The 17578-nt window shown below is 38.0% G+C and overlaps 1 long non-coding RNA gene across 1 annotated transcript in view; it reads left to right on the top strand.

The window, feature by feature from the left end:
• The window catches only part of LOC140599714 (uncharacterized), a 101861-nt gene that overhangs the window by 43805 nt on the left and 40478 nt on the right, over positions 1 to 17578 (top strand). Inside the window, exon 2 of the long non-coding RNA XR_012002673.1 lies at positions 8837 to 8933. This is a non-coding gene — a long non-coding RNA (uncharacterized lncRNA). The remainder of the gene's footprint in view (positions 1 to 8836; positions 8934 to 17578) is intronic.

Here is a 17578-nt window from a genome sequence, read left to right as displayed (position 1 = left end):
TTATCATGTGTTAGAAGCTAGTTGCATGATCCTGCTCAAGTCATTGATCCTTTCTGTGTTTCATTTTCCTCCCCTGCAAAATAACAGTATCTATTTATATGTTGTGTGGATTAAATGAGTTGATGCATGTAATGCTCCTAGAACAGCACCTGACACGTGAAGTGCCAGCCATTGCTACTGATGCTGGTGTTGTCATTATTCATTCTTTACAAATTTATATGCCTCTTAAACAGAACTTTAGCCTTATCCCATGAGTTTTTATTTGTAGTATTTTCATTATTCTTATTTTCTAAGTATTCTGTAATTGCAATCACATTTCCCCTTTTATGCCCAAGAGATCTATAGAAGAGTATTTTTAAATTTCCAAGTGGGTGGGAAATTTTTGTTTAAATGTTTGGTCCTAATTTGTAGTTTTATTGTTCTGTGGTCAGAGAATATGTCTGTGCACATTGTACTTTAGGAGATTTATTGATGTTTTCTTTATAGTCTAGCACATGATCTATTTTTAAAAAATAATTTCTTCAATTAAAACAATTTTTCCCTTTTCTTCATTGTGAAGGCTTTTATGCTAGGGATACATCCTATAAACATACTTTCCAACACACCAAACTAGACAGTTAAATGAAATAAGAGCTTCAATCATGTTGAGTTAAAATGCTTCATTCCTGTTCAATTTGCAGTAAGCACAGATTGCAAAGTTCCCCAGAGGGAAAGAAATGGGAACAGGCACACTCAGCCTTCAGGTGTGATTTGTTAGTTGTTCTTCTGCCTCTTTTCTCCCTCCAGTTTTCTTCTGGTGAAAGAATGCTTTTAATTTTAATTGTAGCAGACTGTAGCTTCCAAAAGTGGCCACAGCAATACTTCTGGTCCTACATGCTGTTCTAGTATTTTGCGACTTCCCATCAAGAGGTGAAGTCTATTTGCAGGATTTGCAAGATAGGTCATAAATGGCAATATGACCTCTATCTGGTTCTCTCTCTCTCGAGATGCTCACCCTTGGAGACCAGTCACCATGTTGTGAGGAAGCTCAGGCTACATGGAGAGAGGCTACTTGTTGGCATTCTGGCCCACAGCCCCAGTTGAGGGCCCAGGGATAGCCACCATCAATCAGCAGACATGTGAGTGAGTCTGTAGATGATCACAGTCCCAAGCCATCCCCACAGTACCTTGTCTGAATCTATGACCCACAGACTCAATGACCACCATAGATAGTTGTTCTACATCATTGAGTTATAGGGTGATTTGTTACTCAGCTATAGTAACCAGATCACTAAGAATGGAGTGACCTTAATTAATCAGAAAATTCCATATAAAAGGAGGGTGTAATAATGAGAAAAACAATAGACTAGGACATAGGAGACTTGGGTTATAGGCTGGATAAGCCTTGGATCCTTGAACAAATCATGTAACCTTTCTGAGTCTTAATATCCATATCTACAGTAGAGGCATTTGGACCTTCTAGGCCTCTTCTAGTTCTACAATTAATATCTTGATATTAAAAAATTAGCATTATAAAAGATTTCATGTTAGATATAGTCCCTTTTCTTGATATATTGCATATATATATATATATATATATATATATTTGATCAATTATATTCTTGATTTCACAGTAAACTCCCACTGAGCAATCTTATTTTCTTCATTTCTAAACTATTGGAAATACATTTCCAAAGTATTGATATTAGAAAATAGGATTCTCAGTCCAATTTTAGTATAAAATAAGTTATAAAGCTGGCTAGGCATTTGCTGCAGAATGAGGGCTCCCCAATTTCCATTCACAGTAATATATTAAGCACTGCTTTGATTCCTTACTTTTATATTTTTCAGTGATCTCTGTCTACTATTTTGGGTGTTCTTTGTTAGTTACCAGGTGACATGCTGCCAGAATATGCTTACTGAGATTTTACTTCTCTGTTTAGATTCAGCATATTGAGAATTTTAAATATGTCTTACAAAGCTAGATCTGCTGTGGGATATATAAGGCCAGTTTCTCATCAGTTGTAACTCTCTGGAAGCTGCACTGTTGGGAGGAGTCATCTATTATTCCACATACATTCCAGAAGAAGCTAAAGCAAGTGTTTAATGCGTGCTTTCCAACACACAATACTCCACGATCCCTAGAGTGTGATGACTTGGGACAGCTGCCCTGAGTCAATATTCAGGGGACCCAGCCATGCTGGCAGCTTGACAGTGACTCAAGGAGCACCAGCTGGGGCCCCATAACATGCTTGTAACACCCTCACAGAGAAACACTCTTAACTTTCCTCCCTTTCCTGGGCTATCCAGAATCACTATTCCCTTTGTATCCTCATACTCCCACACACAGGACAAAGTTAGTGGGTTATAGTGATATAAATTGTATGTTTCCTGAGAAACAGTTGCTTCCTACATCTGTTTATGACAGTTGTATTTTGTTATCATAATGATGTGATTTCATTAAATATTACATAAAGAGGTGAAATATGAAGACAAAGAAAAGAGCTTTTTCTATGAAAACAAGTTGAAAGCTTCATAAAGTGTGAGTGATGCGTATAGCTGCAAAAGATTGTGGCAAAAAATCTAGAAGGATTCTATACTCAGATTACTTCTCATTTATCTATAAGTTTTCACTCTCCTTTAAAGACATCCCTATTTTATGGGCCACCTGGGTGGCTCCGTGGTTGAGTGGCTCAGGGTGTGAGCCACTCAGGATTAAGGGGGTTCCAGGATCAAGTCCCGCATCCGGCTGTCCACAAGGAGCCTGCTTCTCTCTCTGCCTCTCTCTGTGTCTCTCATGAATAAAGAGAGAGAAAGAAAGAAAGAAAGAAAGAAAGAAAGAAAGAAAGAAAGAAAGAAAGAAAAAGACATCCCTATTTTAAACTTCAGTGAATATGTTCTAGGTATGCTTTATTCAAGAATGATGTCCTGGGCTCAAAGTAAAGGCCTTGCCCCTCTGTCAAAAGATTGGTCAGTTGATATATACGTATTTGTATTCAGTTAAACAAAATGTTTGTAGAAAATGCCATTTTTTATTTGTTGCTTTGACCTGTTTTTTTAACAGCCTAACTCCTGGTCCAACAGCCCATTCCTGAGGGATAAGTTGGCTTGGACTGTACATAAATTCAGCTCATTTCTCCTGTTTCATCACAGGAAATAAGGAACTGTCAAGATTGCCCTTCCCTGCTGCCAAACTACAAACTACCACTTTGTGATTCTGTTTTCACATCAAAGATACTCTTCAGCTTTAGTCCAGATCTCCCTAACTTATCCCCCCTTACTTCCTCGATTAATTCTAGAGGACTGTGATTCACTGCAGACCTCACTGGGATAGTGCCATGTAAGTGCATGTACCTAGGGAATCCTCTGCTAACTACCCAAATCTTAAAAAAAAAAAAAAAAAAAAAAAAAAAAAGTCCTCCACCCTGTGCCCTAGGCAATTCTCTAGTACCACACCTGGTTCCTCTCCTTACTTGAGTAGAGGAGCAAAGCTAAGTCTCTTGGCTTTTTGTTGATAAACTGGTAAACTGACTAGGGAGATTTTTCACAGGACTTTTTGTTTTTAAAAATTCTATTATAATTGGCATACAGTGTTAGATACAGTGTCAATACAGCGATTCAACAATTCTATACATTACTCAGTTTCATAGCACTTTTGACTTGGGAATTTGTTGGCTCATGTATTTATGTATACATTTATATATCTATATAGTTATTTGAGTTCCTGCAGAAATTAAATGGGCTAGAGCATGTCATACTCAAACTATGGGCAGATAAACTTTTTCTATAAGGGGTCAGAGAGTAAATATCTTGAGTTTTGTGGGCCATAGGTTCTCTGCTTATAAATGCCAAAGTAAACTGTCATAGGAGAAAAAAGTCCTAGGCAATACATAAATGAATGGGAGTGACTATGTTCTAATACGATTTTATTTACAAACAGGATCACTAGTTTGCTGATCCCTGGAATCTATCAAAATACCTTACTATCTCCCCTACTAGTAATTAAACTTGCTCAAGTCTTTTCCCTAGGGGGAAAAAAAAAGGCAGCTCCACATCACTGTAGGAAGCTGTCTTGTCCTCCCCATGTCTACTTCCCCACTTCTCATCTACCTTCAGGGCTAGACAATCTGACCTCCATGTTCACCACCCACTGAAATTGTCTTTATCAAGGTCACCAGCAGTCTCCGTGTTGCTAAATCTCATAGACACTCCAGTCTTTTCTTTCTTACTCAATCTCTCCACAGCTTTCAACACAGCCAACCACTCCCTCCTCCTGGAAACACTCTCAGCTTCTGAAACCTCACACAATTGTTTTGTTTTTTCCCCTACAGCAGCAGCTACTGCTCAGTAACCAAAGGCTCCTCTCCTCTTCACGAACTACATGCTGGGGCTGCTCAGGGCTCCATCTGGGCCTCTGTTGCTTCTTTCCCTATTCTTTCCCTTGGGACCTCATCCATTTTGTAGCTTTAGATGGCATCTTGATGCTGAAAACCCCCAAATATTTCTTCAGCCCAGCTTTTTCCCCCCAATTCCTTTTCCTTCCTCATATAACCAATTGTCCACTTGACATTTCAAGTCTCCCAGGTGTCCTAACCATAAAGCGCTGAATAAGTACAATTGAATAAATAAATGAGTTTGCCTGGTTGCCCAAGCAGAAACCAGAGCTTAATCCCTAACTCCTCCCTTTTGCTCACTTCATGCATTACCTAAATATAAGCCTTCTCTTTCCTAATCATCTTCTGAATCTCTCCCTGCCTCCCTATATCTAATTCTTAGTCTGCTACAGCTGCATCTATTGCTAAAATATTGAAATACTTCCATACGGGTTGTAAAGGGCCACTGGCCTAAAGTCCAGTTCTACTAGCCCCACCTCTGAGATCCACCTGTCTGTCCAGCCTGGCCCCACAGAGACAGGCCCACTGGACCCTGCTTAGTGCTGAGGCTAGCACCTATCCTAAGGAGCAAATGCTCTTGCCAAACTGATTGTTAAATATTTTAATATTATCCCTGCTTAATACCACTGTTACTAAAATATTCTGGCAGTAGGAAATAATCTCTCAACCAGATTACTGGAAAAGCCACCCAACTGATCTACCTCCTGTCTCACTCATCTCCAGATGTTAGCCAGAAGGATTTGTCTAAAATGCAAAATGATGGTATCATCCCCCTTCTTAAAATCTTTAAATGTAGTAGCTGTCAAGATAAAACCCCACCCCCCTTCATGATCTGACCTCTTCTCATTCTTCAAATCTCACCTCCTCAGAGATGTTGCTCCAATTCCACCTAAAGTTGGTTCTTCCTGTTAGGCTCTCATAGCACTCTGCGTCATTGTATTGATCGCAGTTTGACATTCTTAATTTCATTATATTTTTTTTATCTGTTTCCTCCACTAAACCACATGCTCCCTGAAGGCAGATGCCTTGACTATCTTGTGCACTGATAGATTGCTTACCCCTGAATATTTTTTAAAAATATTTTTATTTATTTATTCATGAGAGACACAGAGAGAGAGAGGCAGAGACACGGGCAGAAGGAGAAGCAGGCTCCCTGCAGGGAGCCAAATGTGGGACCCAATCCCAGGACCCCAGGATCACACCCTGAGCCAAAGGCAGACATGCTCAACCACTGAGCCACCCAGACGTCCCCCCCTGAATATTTTTAAGTGAATAAATCTGTCCCTGAATCCCTTCTAGCATCATCCTTTGCCACTTTCTCCCTTGTAATCTATGGTTTAGCTATATGCAGCTGACAGATATTCCAAAATTATTTGGTAATGGAATGAACTGTTCTCAGTTCCTTAAACATTCCTTATAAACAGCTCCCTTTTGCCTGAAATACATTTGTCTGCACCCTATGTTCTTTCACCTGGTAAACTCCTGCTTCCAGGTATCAACCCTGTCATTCCACCCTCCAGGATGCCTTGCTATTAATTCCTACACGACAGAACTCATGATACTATCACTTAAATGTCTGATTTCTTTTCTAATTTCCCCATGGTAAGCCCTATGAAGGCAAAGACTGTCATTTTTCATAGTTTCATTCAAAGCACCTTGCTAAGGGCCTGGCACTCAGTAGCTTATATTTGGAAGACCAATTCAGTCCTTAACGCAGCCAGCCCAAAGTCTTGAGAGGAAGTGAAATTATACCCATTTGCAGGCAATATACTACTTATAAGTGGGGTAGCTTCCCCCAAAAATGGGTTTATTTTTGTGGGGTTTTCTTCCCTAAGAATAAATTTTCCCTTCATACCGTGTGTCTGTGATGTGCAGTAATTTCTCCTGCAACTCATTGTCTGGCTTTATGGGCAGAAATTGGTTCATAGTGGAAAGTACAAAATGTATATTACTAAAAAAGATCCACAGTGAGACTAGGTTTTGTAACATCCTAAGAGGACATAAGAGGATAGCAATTTCTCTTCCTTGAGACATAGATATTTTTAATATATTCATCTGAATTCATGCAACTCAGTTAAAAAAAGAACCTCTCTACTCATTAATGGTGGTTTTATGGTTTCATTCTGCTGGGCACATAAATGTGTTACAATATAAATAAGCCAATGGCGTAATGAATCATTGCAGTCTTATTGTGTGTAAGTTTTTACTACAAATCTTGGCGGGTGGGGGGGAAACCTATTCATGCTCTGCATTTTTAAATTATGCTAATGTGATTAGTCATTATGGATCCTACTTACTTTTCATGATAGATGCAAGATATTTAAGCCTCCCTCGTACTGAGGGGTCTGATTAGTGCTCAAGACCCAATCAAGAAGCTGTTGATGAAGTTCAAATAGCACATTAAAAAGTTATGTATGACATAGGAGTTGATTGTTGCTTATGTAAGATTGTATAAACTAATATAGTAAGTATAAATTGTATTAATGTGGATTTTTATTCTTCCATGAAAATTTTAGCCATTACCATAATCTTTGAATGTATTTTTTCCAGGATATGTGCAGGCCACTGTTTCTGCAATGAAAGTGTAAAAATGATGGGGTAGGCTGCCATTATTATTAAATATGAAAATTCGCACATAGCCACATTAGTAAACAGGTGTTTTCAAAACCCAGTCTTCAACATAGTTCACCCATTCTTGCATTTTGATGTCATAATCAAGCAAAATGAAAAACAGAAGAGACACACTGTGGTTGATTATTGTTCTGCCAAATCAGATTGTCCCTGTCCTTGTCTTAGACCAATACCAAACTCAGAGGGAGAAATTGGGAACAGGGAGAAAAATATGAATATGTGTGTCAAGAGAGTGAAAGGATGGTCTTAGAATTTTAAGTGAGTCTAATACATTGAAGACTTCTTTAACAATCTCAGAAATAAAAGTCAATAGAAATATATGCAGTATATGCCCCCACTAAAGTATACACTTGATATTCAGTTTTTAAAGTAACTTCCTTAGAGCTAGAACCCCTTTTCAAAAGAAATCTTATGAAGAATCACATATATGTAATGGAATATATGAAATAAGAATATTTTTAGTAAACATTTCATTGGTTGAAATTCAATGAAAAACAAGGCTGTTTTGATGAATATCAGGAATTAAAATTAGGAGCTTAGATGACAATTATCTTAGATGAGCCTCAGCAGCCAATTTATATCGGCAATTTCTAAATGGTTGTATAGTGTTGAGATTTTCTTGATTACAAAGGTAAAGTGTTGGAAATGATAAAAATATAAATATATATATTTTTTTTTTAAGTTGCCTTGTAATCTCAGGATACAATTCTATTTACAAATAATGAGGAGGAGCTTCATTTGCTCAGAGGGCTGAACCAAGAGTTACCTGGTGAGACAACTAAGCCTCTTTGTTGGTCTCTATTGTAGTGACATTTGGTATGTGACACACATGAACGTGCCTATTTTAAAAACTATAGTTCTGTAATAGTTAAAAATTAAGTAAAATTCTAGTGAAATATTTTCTGTTCCCTTGAATCTCCTCAAGGATGCAGTAGGGTGGGGCAGAATGAAAATGGTTTTCTAGCTGATTCTCTGAGTTGCAGTCTCCTTCACTATATATATTAGGATTTTAACAATAGATTTGCCAAACTCTCCTGCGCTCCTCGGTGTCACCCTGCTACAGACATAAATGGTGGATTCCTCTTGCAGTATTCTCTTAATTAATGGCATCACCATCACAGGAGCTGTGGTCCCCTTCAACTTCTTCGCCCCTAACATTTAATAGCTTGTGAAGGTCTATTCCTACCATCTTCAAAATATCAATGGAATCTTCCCTTTCATCTTCCATCTATCTACATTGTTGTGGCTTCCTGACTTTTTTGCAAACTTGAGCCTTACCCTATCTAACCAGAGCTGCTACTCTGAAACACGCATTGGATTAGGTCATTCTCCTGTTTTAAAGCTGGTAATATTCTCTTGCACTTACCTGGGTAAGGCCAAACCCCTCAGCACAGTACAGAAGACCCTTCACAGTCTCCACCATCCTCCAACCTCATCTTCTAGTTCCTCCAACTTCTGCACCCCATGCCACTACACTGCATGGGCCTTATTCTTTCCATCTGTTTTCTTTGCTCCTGGAGACCTCTTACTCATTCTTCAAGATCCAGTCCAAACATGACTCCCTTTCCAAAGCATTTCTTGATTTCTCCAGGCAGCTGGCTCTGCAGCTTCCTTTGTACTCAATGTCATTGTAGTATTTTTTCCATTTATTGTTGTTGTTGTTCTGGGATCATCTGCTTGTGTGTCTGTCTTTTCTCCAAAATCCTACGGACTCTTAATGAGCAGGGATTGTATCTTATCCATTTTTTTATCCCAAGCACCTAGGATCATACTTGATATGTGCCTGAAACATGGGAAACCCTCAGTGCATATTTTTGAACTTTTTATTACAGTGTTTCATGTGGAGATTGTCCCTGTTTCTGATGGTGATACACTAGAAGAACCCACAGTGACATCCTGTAGACTCCCTGTTGCAGTGACAGCACATGGGTAATTATCAGTTTCTTTTCTCCTCACTTCAGTCTCTCCATGCCACTGGGCATCTAGTTCCTTTAACTTCTTCCAAATGCATGAAGATATGTTTCAGAATTGAATTTCAAAACGCTTCTTCTCTATGGTGTTTTCTTCCCCAAATTTATTTATCCCATCCCATCCCCTCCCAGGTTATATGATACTTCCCTGATGTTTAGAATCTCAAACAGAACTGATTTCTCCTCCTGGTTTGAGGTCAGATTTTGTACTTATCCTGTTCCAAGTGCCCTCAGTGGAGAATCTCTTTCATTTTGTTTCCCCACTATATTGTATAATCCCCCCCAAGAGAGCTCATATGCAAGCCATGAGGGATTTGCAAACCTCAGATCCTCTGCCCCCATATTCCTTGAGCTCCTGAAAATGCTGTAGTACAGTTGGGATCTTAATTGTTTTTGTGTATTACATGTAAATACTATATTGGATTATTTTCCTTACTCATCTTTATAATTCAATAAAAATCCATCCCATGATCATCATTACTTCTTATTTACTCTTATTTATTCTTCTAGATCATTTGGATATTTTATAGATTTTTTTCATTTTTATTTGCTTCATGATTTTACTTGAAGAGAATTTAATAACACCAAGATGGTTATTCTTCTTCATCCACTCAACTGCTCCCACCCCTTTTCAAGGCATAACATTTCCTATTTCCAATCCTCCCCGGGTTTGAAAAAAATAGTTTGGCAATGGTTCACTAAGAATTGTAATTTAATCCTTTGGAATAACAGGCTTTTCATCTGTGCTCTCTGCAATGATCCTGCGATCTGCCACACAATCAGTTCCTTAGAAAAGAACAATGCTACCAGAAAGAAAGAAAGTACTGGCAACATGGTAAAGAATATGAGGCCTTTTATAAGATTTGTAAATATAAATGAATCTTGATAACAAATGGCATCACAATATGAATTATTGCTATTATTCAAAAGAAGAATCAGGGCATTTTTGGCAACAAATGCAAATGAACCTGAGTGTCTGGGCTTTTGATCTGGACTGTGTAAACACAGGCTCATAACTAGGTAGTTTTGTGTTTATATTGGTGGAGCCTCTAAAGTTATGCTTACAGATCCAGGAACAATGCGACATTCAAGAAAGAGCAAACACAATCTTAAGTCTTACCTCCTATGTCCCTTGACTCCAGGAGTGTTTGTCCAAGTTATCCCTGTATTTTATGGAGGAGGTTATTGTAAAAATTGTACAGATGCAGTTCTATGTCTAAATGCTACACATATATTTATTTAAGTGGGATTGGTCTCTAATGAAATGTCCTCCTTTTGAGACAATTATAGGCCATTGGCAATCTGCATAGTAATTTATCACCTCATTTTCAGTCATTATCACTGTTAGTCAACCATGTGTTCCACAGTCTTAACATCACAGAGAGTTCACTGGGATTAGTTAGGTGTTTTAAGATTCATTATCATCACCATTATTACTACAAATCACACCATTTATTTAGCACCAACAATCTGCTGAAGAAAGCAAGTTGGCACAATCTAATGTGGATAAGAAACCGGCCTCCTGCAAAAAGAAGCCTGGGACTCGAGCTCCAGGCAACAATAAGTGAGGTAAGATGACTGGTAGGCTCTTAAGAAAGGGTACAGAAGTTACATACTTTTAAACCCCCATAATGCAGTCTCCTGGAAGGACAAATATTTTGCAAAACTCCTCTTATTTCTCCTAATGGCCTGATCAATAGAAAGTAAAGACAGCTGACCAGAAGGCATATTAAGATGAAAGGACTTGGACAAACTGCCTGTGTTTATGGCACAAAATTATTATTTTTTTTTTCTGAAAAGCCTTTAAGACTAGAACCCTCTCAAAACTGTCTGAGCTTGAAGTTGGTGTATGAGTTTACTTGTCTCAGGGTTCTTCACTCTACTAGCATGGGCTACCTCTGTAACATACAGAGAAATGATCCATCCAGTTAGCTGAAGTGGGTGGCATGAGCCTGGCAGTCTGAGTTTAGCCATCAGAATACTATATGATATAAAAGGATACATTTTCTTCTGATCTAATTATTGCAAGCAATGTAAGGCTCTACTATGACTTACTTGGAGTATAAAGGGCACCTACTATAATATTCCTTAATTCATTTTATAAAATGTAAACATTTAAAAGTTCAGTGATTGTAATTATGATAATAAAATTTGAAATTTGACTTGGAAACTAAGTTAACAAAAAGCAGAGAAAGGTTTTCTTTTTGTTTGCTTTTGGTTCTTGTTTGCTTGTTTGTTTTTTGTCTTTCATAGTATGAGCCCAAGTCCTGAACAAAGCTTAAGAACTAAAGGAGTCATATGGGAAAAATGTTTGTGTTCCTTCTCTGTATTTTTATTTGATGATTCTGAAAATTTGGAGTAAAGCAACAATTTATACCAATAAAAGTTTATTTTATACTTACTGAGAAACAGCAAGTTCAAAATCATCTTATATTTGATAGTGAATAAAATCTGAGTTACTAATGAAATTCTTAGTTTGCATGAAAATCACACATTTTTATTTATATAGGATACAAATTTTGACATTTTGAAAGAATTACAAGATAAAATAGTGTTATTGGGGGCTGATTTGCACATAGGATAAATATTCAGTCTTTTATGTGTCCTTAGAACTCCTGGTACAGTAATACTGACTTACAGCTAAGGATACTCCATATGTTAATAAGCCCAGGTTTTCTATAATAATTAAACATTCATAGTCCCTTTATTTCACTCCAATTAGCATCTGTGCACATAAATGTAACTGAGGAAGAAGAAAACTTGTTTTCTTTACTTGAGTATTTCAATTTGGTGTTCTTGGTGTGAGACATATATATTTTATAGAAAATGACTGCAGAAAAAAAAACAGAAAAAAAAAAAGAAAATGACTGCAGAAGAAAAAAAGTAACGCTTGAGAAGATAGAGTCCAAGAATTTTTAAGTTTTTGGGAAGATATTAGATATAAATATAAAAAAAATGGTAGGTTTTTTAGAAAGCAAAGTGAACAAATATATTTCATTACTTTTTTATAGCCTGGGAAGAACATCTTTCTACAAACCTACACCAGCTAAAAAAAACCTTTCCCGAAATGACTGGTGCCATGTGTGGGGTTACCAGGAGCAGGAAGAAGTGTTTCAGAGGACAGAAAAAAATTGAGTACAAATATTGTGGTTTTTCATTGTCTTCATAAAAACTGAGTTTTTCAGATCTTGGACCTGGGGGGTAATTTACATAACCAAGTATGAGAGCTCTCACAGAATGATTGCACACCTGCATTTAGCGAAACAGAAAGAAAAACTCTTGTTGAGTAATGTACCATATGCAAATTGAGGGATCAAAGGAGCACAACAGCTGGTATGCAAAGAATATTTTTCAGATTCTTAGGGAGCATCAGTCTGGAGGCATTCAAAACCTCCACCAGACTGGCAAAAGTACACTGTGCAACTTGGGTGATCTTAACTTGGGTATGAATGAAACTGGCTTTTGGAGAAATAGATAAATGTTATGGCCAAAGTCCAAAACTCATTGGAACTGATAGCTGGACATCCAGCAAAGTGGGAAAAGTTATTAACAAATTCATTAATTAGGATCCTCTTTACATTTCTACCCCCAATTAAAAACCTGTATAATCTGCACTCTTTTTATTTCAATTTTTATTGCTAGAAAGAGATAGGTTACTTGAATTTCACAAAGACATGTCAGTGGCACAGTTCTCATTTTTCTAGGGCAGGATGGGCACATCTTCCGTCAACATTTATATTAAAGACATCCTGTTTGAAGGCTAAGCCCTTAGGTGAGCAAAAAAAAAAAAAAGTCATTATTCATCAAAAAGGGACTGCTAACAGGACCTTAGAGACATTGTTGTCAATGGAAAGAGCTCTGGACCCACTACAGATTCCAATTGCTCATCTGTTAAATGGGGAGAATAACATTTGCCCTGACCATGTCACATTTGTTGTGAACATCAAAACAAACAAACAAACAAACAAACAAACAAATAGGTGAAGGCAGTTTGTAATGTCTAAGAGTGTAAGATGATATATACTGCAAGAGATTATTATTAATTAATGAATTCACTAACAGTGATTCTTAATTTATGGATATTAAAGAGGTCTCAAATCGACAAAGATCAATGTAATTATTATAATTATTTGACCCTTGTATTTATTTTGATTAATAATCACATGTATCTCTTATTTAGGCAAGAAAGCTGAATTTCCTTTCTGAGTCACCCTATATTTAAGTCTGCCTTTTCTGTGTTTGTGAAACTCAATGAACTCAACCAGGACATCAACAGGGAAGTGCCACTGTTGATTAAAATATTGGCACTAGGGGATCCCTGGGTGGCGCAGTGGTTTAGCGCCTGCATTTGGCCCAGGGCGCGATCCTGGAGACCCGGGATCGAATCCCACGTCGGGCTCCCGGTGCATAGAGCCTGCTTCTCCCTCTGCCTGTGTCTCTGCCTCTCTCTCTCTCTGTGACTATCATACATAAATAAAAAAAATAAAATTAAAAAAAAAATATTGGCACTTATGTCCTAAATCTAATCACCAAAGACAAGACAAAACAAAACAAACAAAACTAATGTCCTATTCTATGCAATCCCAGAACCCTGATCTACTGACCAAAAAGCTACCACGGTAGGCAAAAATTACACAGACCACTGCTATTCTATGGAAGCTTTATAATAGCCCATTCATAATATATTAGGAAACATCATCAAAAATAATCAAGATGTAACTGTGTTCATGGAGCACAATTAATTGTTGTAGATTTTATTTTTCTCTATCTAGAAAATTTACAGGTAGACCTCTGGTCATGAAATTTCTAGAAGTCCTTGGCCATACAAGTAAGCTTTGAGGGGTAGAAGTAGATAAGCCCTGGAATGAATTTTCTTGGCTCAAATTTTACATGCTTATCTTTTGTCAACTTTCTTGCTTTTATATTTTCTACATACTCCATCATTTTCTTTAAAGAGGGAGAAGGCCTAGTAACTGAATGTATGTTTTGCAAAGAATCGGTGGCCTTTTTCTTATAGTAAACCCAGGTTCCAATAATGACCTGTGCAATGTTCTCTTTCTCCACCACTCTTGACATAGCCTCTGGACTTGAAGTCCCGTGGCTTCCTTTCTCTGTTGTCTTCAAGTAATGGACCTTCTCATTTCACCAGCTTAAGGCTAGCTGGGCCGCTCTGAAACCATTTTTTTCATTTGTAAAATAAGCACCCTTAAGTTGAGGATTTCAAAGGCTCTTTTAGCTGTGACACACTCATGATTCCTTGAGCAATGCCTCCAAAAATAATCCGATTTTTTCAATGTATGAGCCTGATAAACTCACAAAGCTTGGGGGCAACTACCAATATCTATTATGAAAAACTTCCACCTCTTTTTATTATTAGCTTGAGCTTTATAACAAGCATCTGGTGACAAAAAGCCATGACTAAAATAAACATTTTTGCAAAAGACCATTCAATTCCATCTTATTGGAACCACTTGCCTACCCCATGGTAATAAATGTGGAGTATTTCACTGTGGACAATTACATTTTTTAAAATTTTTATTTATTTATGATAGTCACACACAGAGAGAGAGAGAGAGAGGCAGAGACACAGGCAGAGGAAGAAGCAGGCTCCATGCACCGGGAGCCCGACGTGGGATTCAATCTAGGGTCTCCCGGATCGTGCCCTGGGCCAAAGGCAGGCGCCAAACCGCTGCGCCACCCAGGGATCCCAACAATTACATTTTGAATGACAAATATTTACTGTGGTGATGGTCACTGTAATACCTACTGGTATTAGAGCAGCAGTGCTAATTATTAGCTAACCACTTTAGCTGGCTAATACCTAATCTAAGCTCTGTCAGCAACTGGTTAAGTAGCCTAGAATAAAATTCAGTTTCCTTACCTGGGAATTGGGAATTGGGCCACTGACCCAGCTCTTGGAAAGCATTTGTATTCACTCCAAGTCTCAGAGGACAAATGACCACCTGGGATCATCTGAGCCTCTTTGGGGATGCATTTACTCTTTGGGGCCATTAGGGGAACCATTTAGGACTGTAGCAATGATTTACTAATGTTGCCCCAGTGGCCCCAAAGGGTTAATGCACTTTCCATATACCTCTTGCTTTCTCTGTGTAAATCAACTAATCCATCAGATCTATCAGATGGTGCCTTTGATGAGTCAATTTGCTTGACACAGGTGGGCATTTTTCTTGCAGACTGTACTTGCCTCTTCTTGGCTCATAAAAGAACAAGAGCCAAACCCCCACAGACGTCTACATAGCATTCTACATCACAGTACTTTGGGATTAGTTATGAAACACAGAGCTGTTAACCACTTGAAGCTTCCCATGCTGCTCCTGTATTTGCTAATCTTTAGAAGAATAACACTGAATGGTAGTATTGGAGTTATTTGAAAATCTTGACTTATGTATCTCATTATTAATAGGTATAAGGTGTGAACATCTATCTACCTAATTGTCCTCCTCTTCTTCCATCTGGAATCAGAGAAAGAGGATTTTTAAGAAGATGAATCCTTCTGGATTGCTTCCTATCTGCTGTCTCTGAAAGTAGCATTTTAATCAAATATTCCTACTATCTCCTGCATCATTAACCTTTTTAAAAAAACATTTTGTTGTGTTATTTTTTTCTTCCAAACTGTGTGAAAAGCTCTAATCTTAAATAAATCCTACCCTCCCTGGACTTTATGTTCCTTTTTGCTTCTTTCTTTCTTTCTCTTTCTGCCCTTTCCCATTTATTCTTGTGAAAGAGAAGCCCATCCTTTTGCTCTTTGCTTCATCATTCACTCTATCATCCACTGTAGCCTACTCTATTTGTGCTCATCATCGATAGGAACTAGATGATTTTGGTTTTTGAGAATCTACAAAGTGTTTGAGATCTATAGGAAAAATTGATTAGCTTAAATACAAAAAGAAAACTAGAAAACTTTAAAGAGTGATAATTCCATAAGGAAAAATACTGTTTACCTAAATTCATTTATGATACATTTAATGTAGAATTTGATACATTTTAATGTTTGCTACAATATGGGGTAAGATCTCCAAAAATCAGCCTATTCGGAGTTTAGGAGAGTTTTAGATGGTTCTGTTCAGAGATACCCTAATTGCCAAATCCATGTGACTATTTTCAGTCCTTATTTAAAAAACTGAAACTGCATTTAATAATGTTAACCATATCTGCCTTTGTCTTTTCTTCTTTTCTCTTTCCTTGGTTTGTGTAATATCAGCATCTTCCAGTTTTTAAACAACCTCTTTGAGCACTCCTTCTCAGTCTCCTCTGGATTTTTTTCCCCAGAGTTCCATCTTGACTGTCTTCTCACTTTATCTACTTTCCTTGGCAATCTCATCCATGCCCAGTTTCTTGGGCTCCCTTATATTCTGAGTTCCATCACTATCCGTGCTGGTACAGCAACCTCAACTGCTCTCATCTTTGACCTTGAAAATCTTCTCTTCCTCTCGTCTTCCTATATGAGTAAATGATACCCTATCCAACCAGAAATCTGGGAGACCTCTTATACCTTTCTTTCTCTCACATTTTATATCTAATTAATCAGCAATAAAGTCAACTCCCTTGTTTTCTTGAATATCTGTCTCCTTCTCTCCACTTAAAAACTGTTCTGGTTTTGTCATTCCTGTGTTCAATCCCTTCAGTGGTTCCCACTAACTTGGGACAAAGCCCCATTCTTACCATGACTGATAAGACCCTCCATAAACTGGCCTCTGCCTGCCTCTCCAGGATCAATTCCAGCCACTCTTCTCTCCCACTCTGTCCAATCCATATACTGTAGCCTGACTGGTGTTCTTCTTACTTCACCGTCACAATGATCTCTTCCCTTTTCATAAGGAGCTCCTCACCCTGGGACATCTTTCCATCCAATCTTTCCCTAGACAGGCCTTCCTTGAATCTCCAGATCATGTCTGCTTTCCCTATGCCCCATTCCATCCACCACCATTAAATTCTCATTGCACTGTGGGCCTCACCTATGGTAGTTCTCCAACACCACTTTAAAGTCTTTGTTCAATGTCTGTTTTTCCCAATAATAAGTGTACCTAATACTTAGTAATTTCTACGTGCCAGAGAGTTTTATTTATGTTATTTTATTTACTTCTTAAAGATTTTATTTATTTGAGAGAGAGAAAATGAGTAAGAGAGAGAGAGCACAACCAGGGGGAGGAGCAGAGGGAGAGGGATAACCACTGAGCAGGGAGTCCGACTTTGGGCTCTACCCCAGGACTTTGGGATTATGACCTGAGTCCAAGGCAGATGCTTAATTGACTGAGCCACCCAGGTGTCCCTGTATTATCTCATTTTAATCATCACAACAATTATGAAGTAGGTTCAATCATATTCTAGTTTTATAGTAAAGGAAACTGAAACACTGAGATATTGTAGCCACAATTAATATTGCTTTAGTGAACCAGTAAGCTCCACAGGGGTAGGGGCCATATCTTGTACCTCTAGAACCCAGCAGATGATTGGTATATAATAGGAGCCAACAAGATGTTGCTAAGGTAATACAGTCCAAATTCCTAGGGTGATATACAAGGTCCTCTGTTACCTTACCCTGACCTACCTCTCCAGCCTTTTTCCCCAGTAGGCTTGTCTCTT

The sequence above is a fragment of the Vulpes vulpes genome, chromosome 7 (genome assembly GCF_048418805.1).
Source record: "Vulpes vulpes isolate BD-2025 chromosome 7, VulVul3, whole genome shotgun sequence".
Taxonomy (NCBI): domain Eukaryota; kingdom Metazoa; phylum Chordata; class Mammalia; order Carnivora; family Canidae; genus Vulpes; species Vulpes vulpes.
The sequence above is the reverse complement of the archived record's forward strand: the minus strand, read 5'-3'. Positions and strand labels throughout refer to the sequence as shown.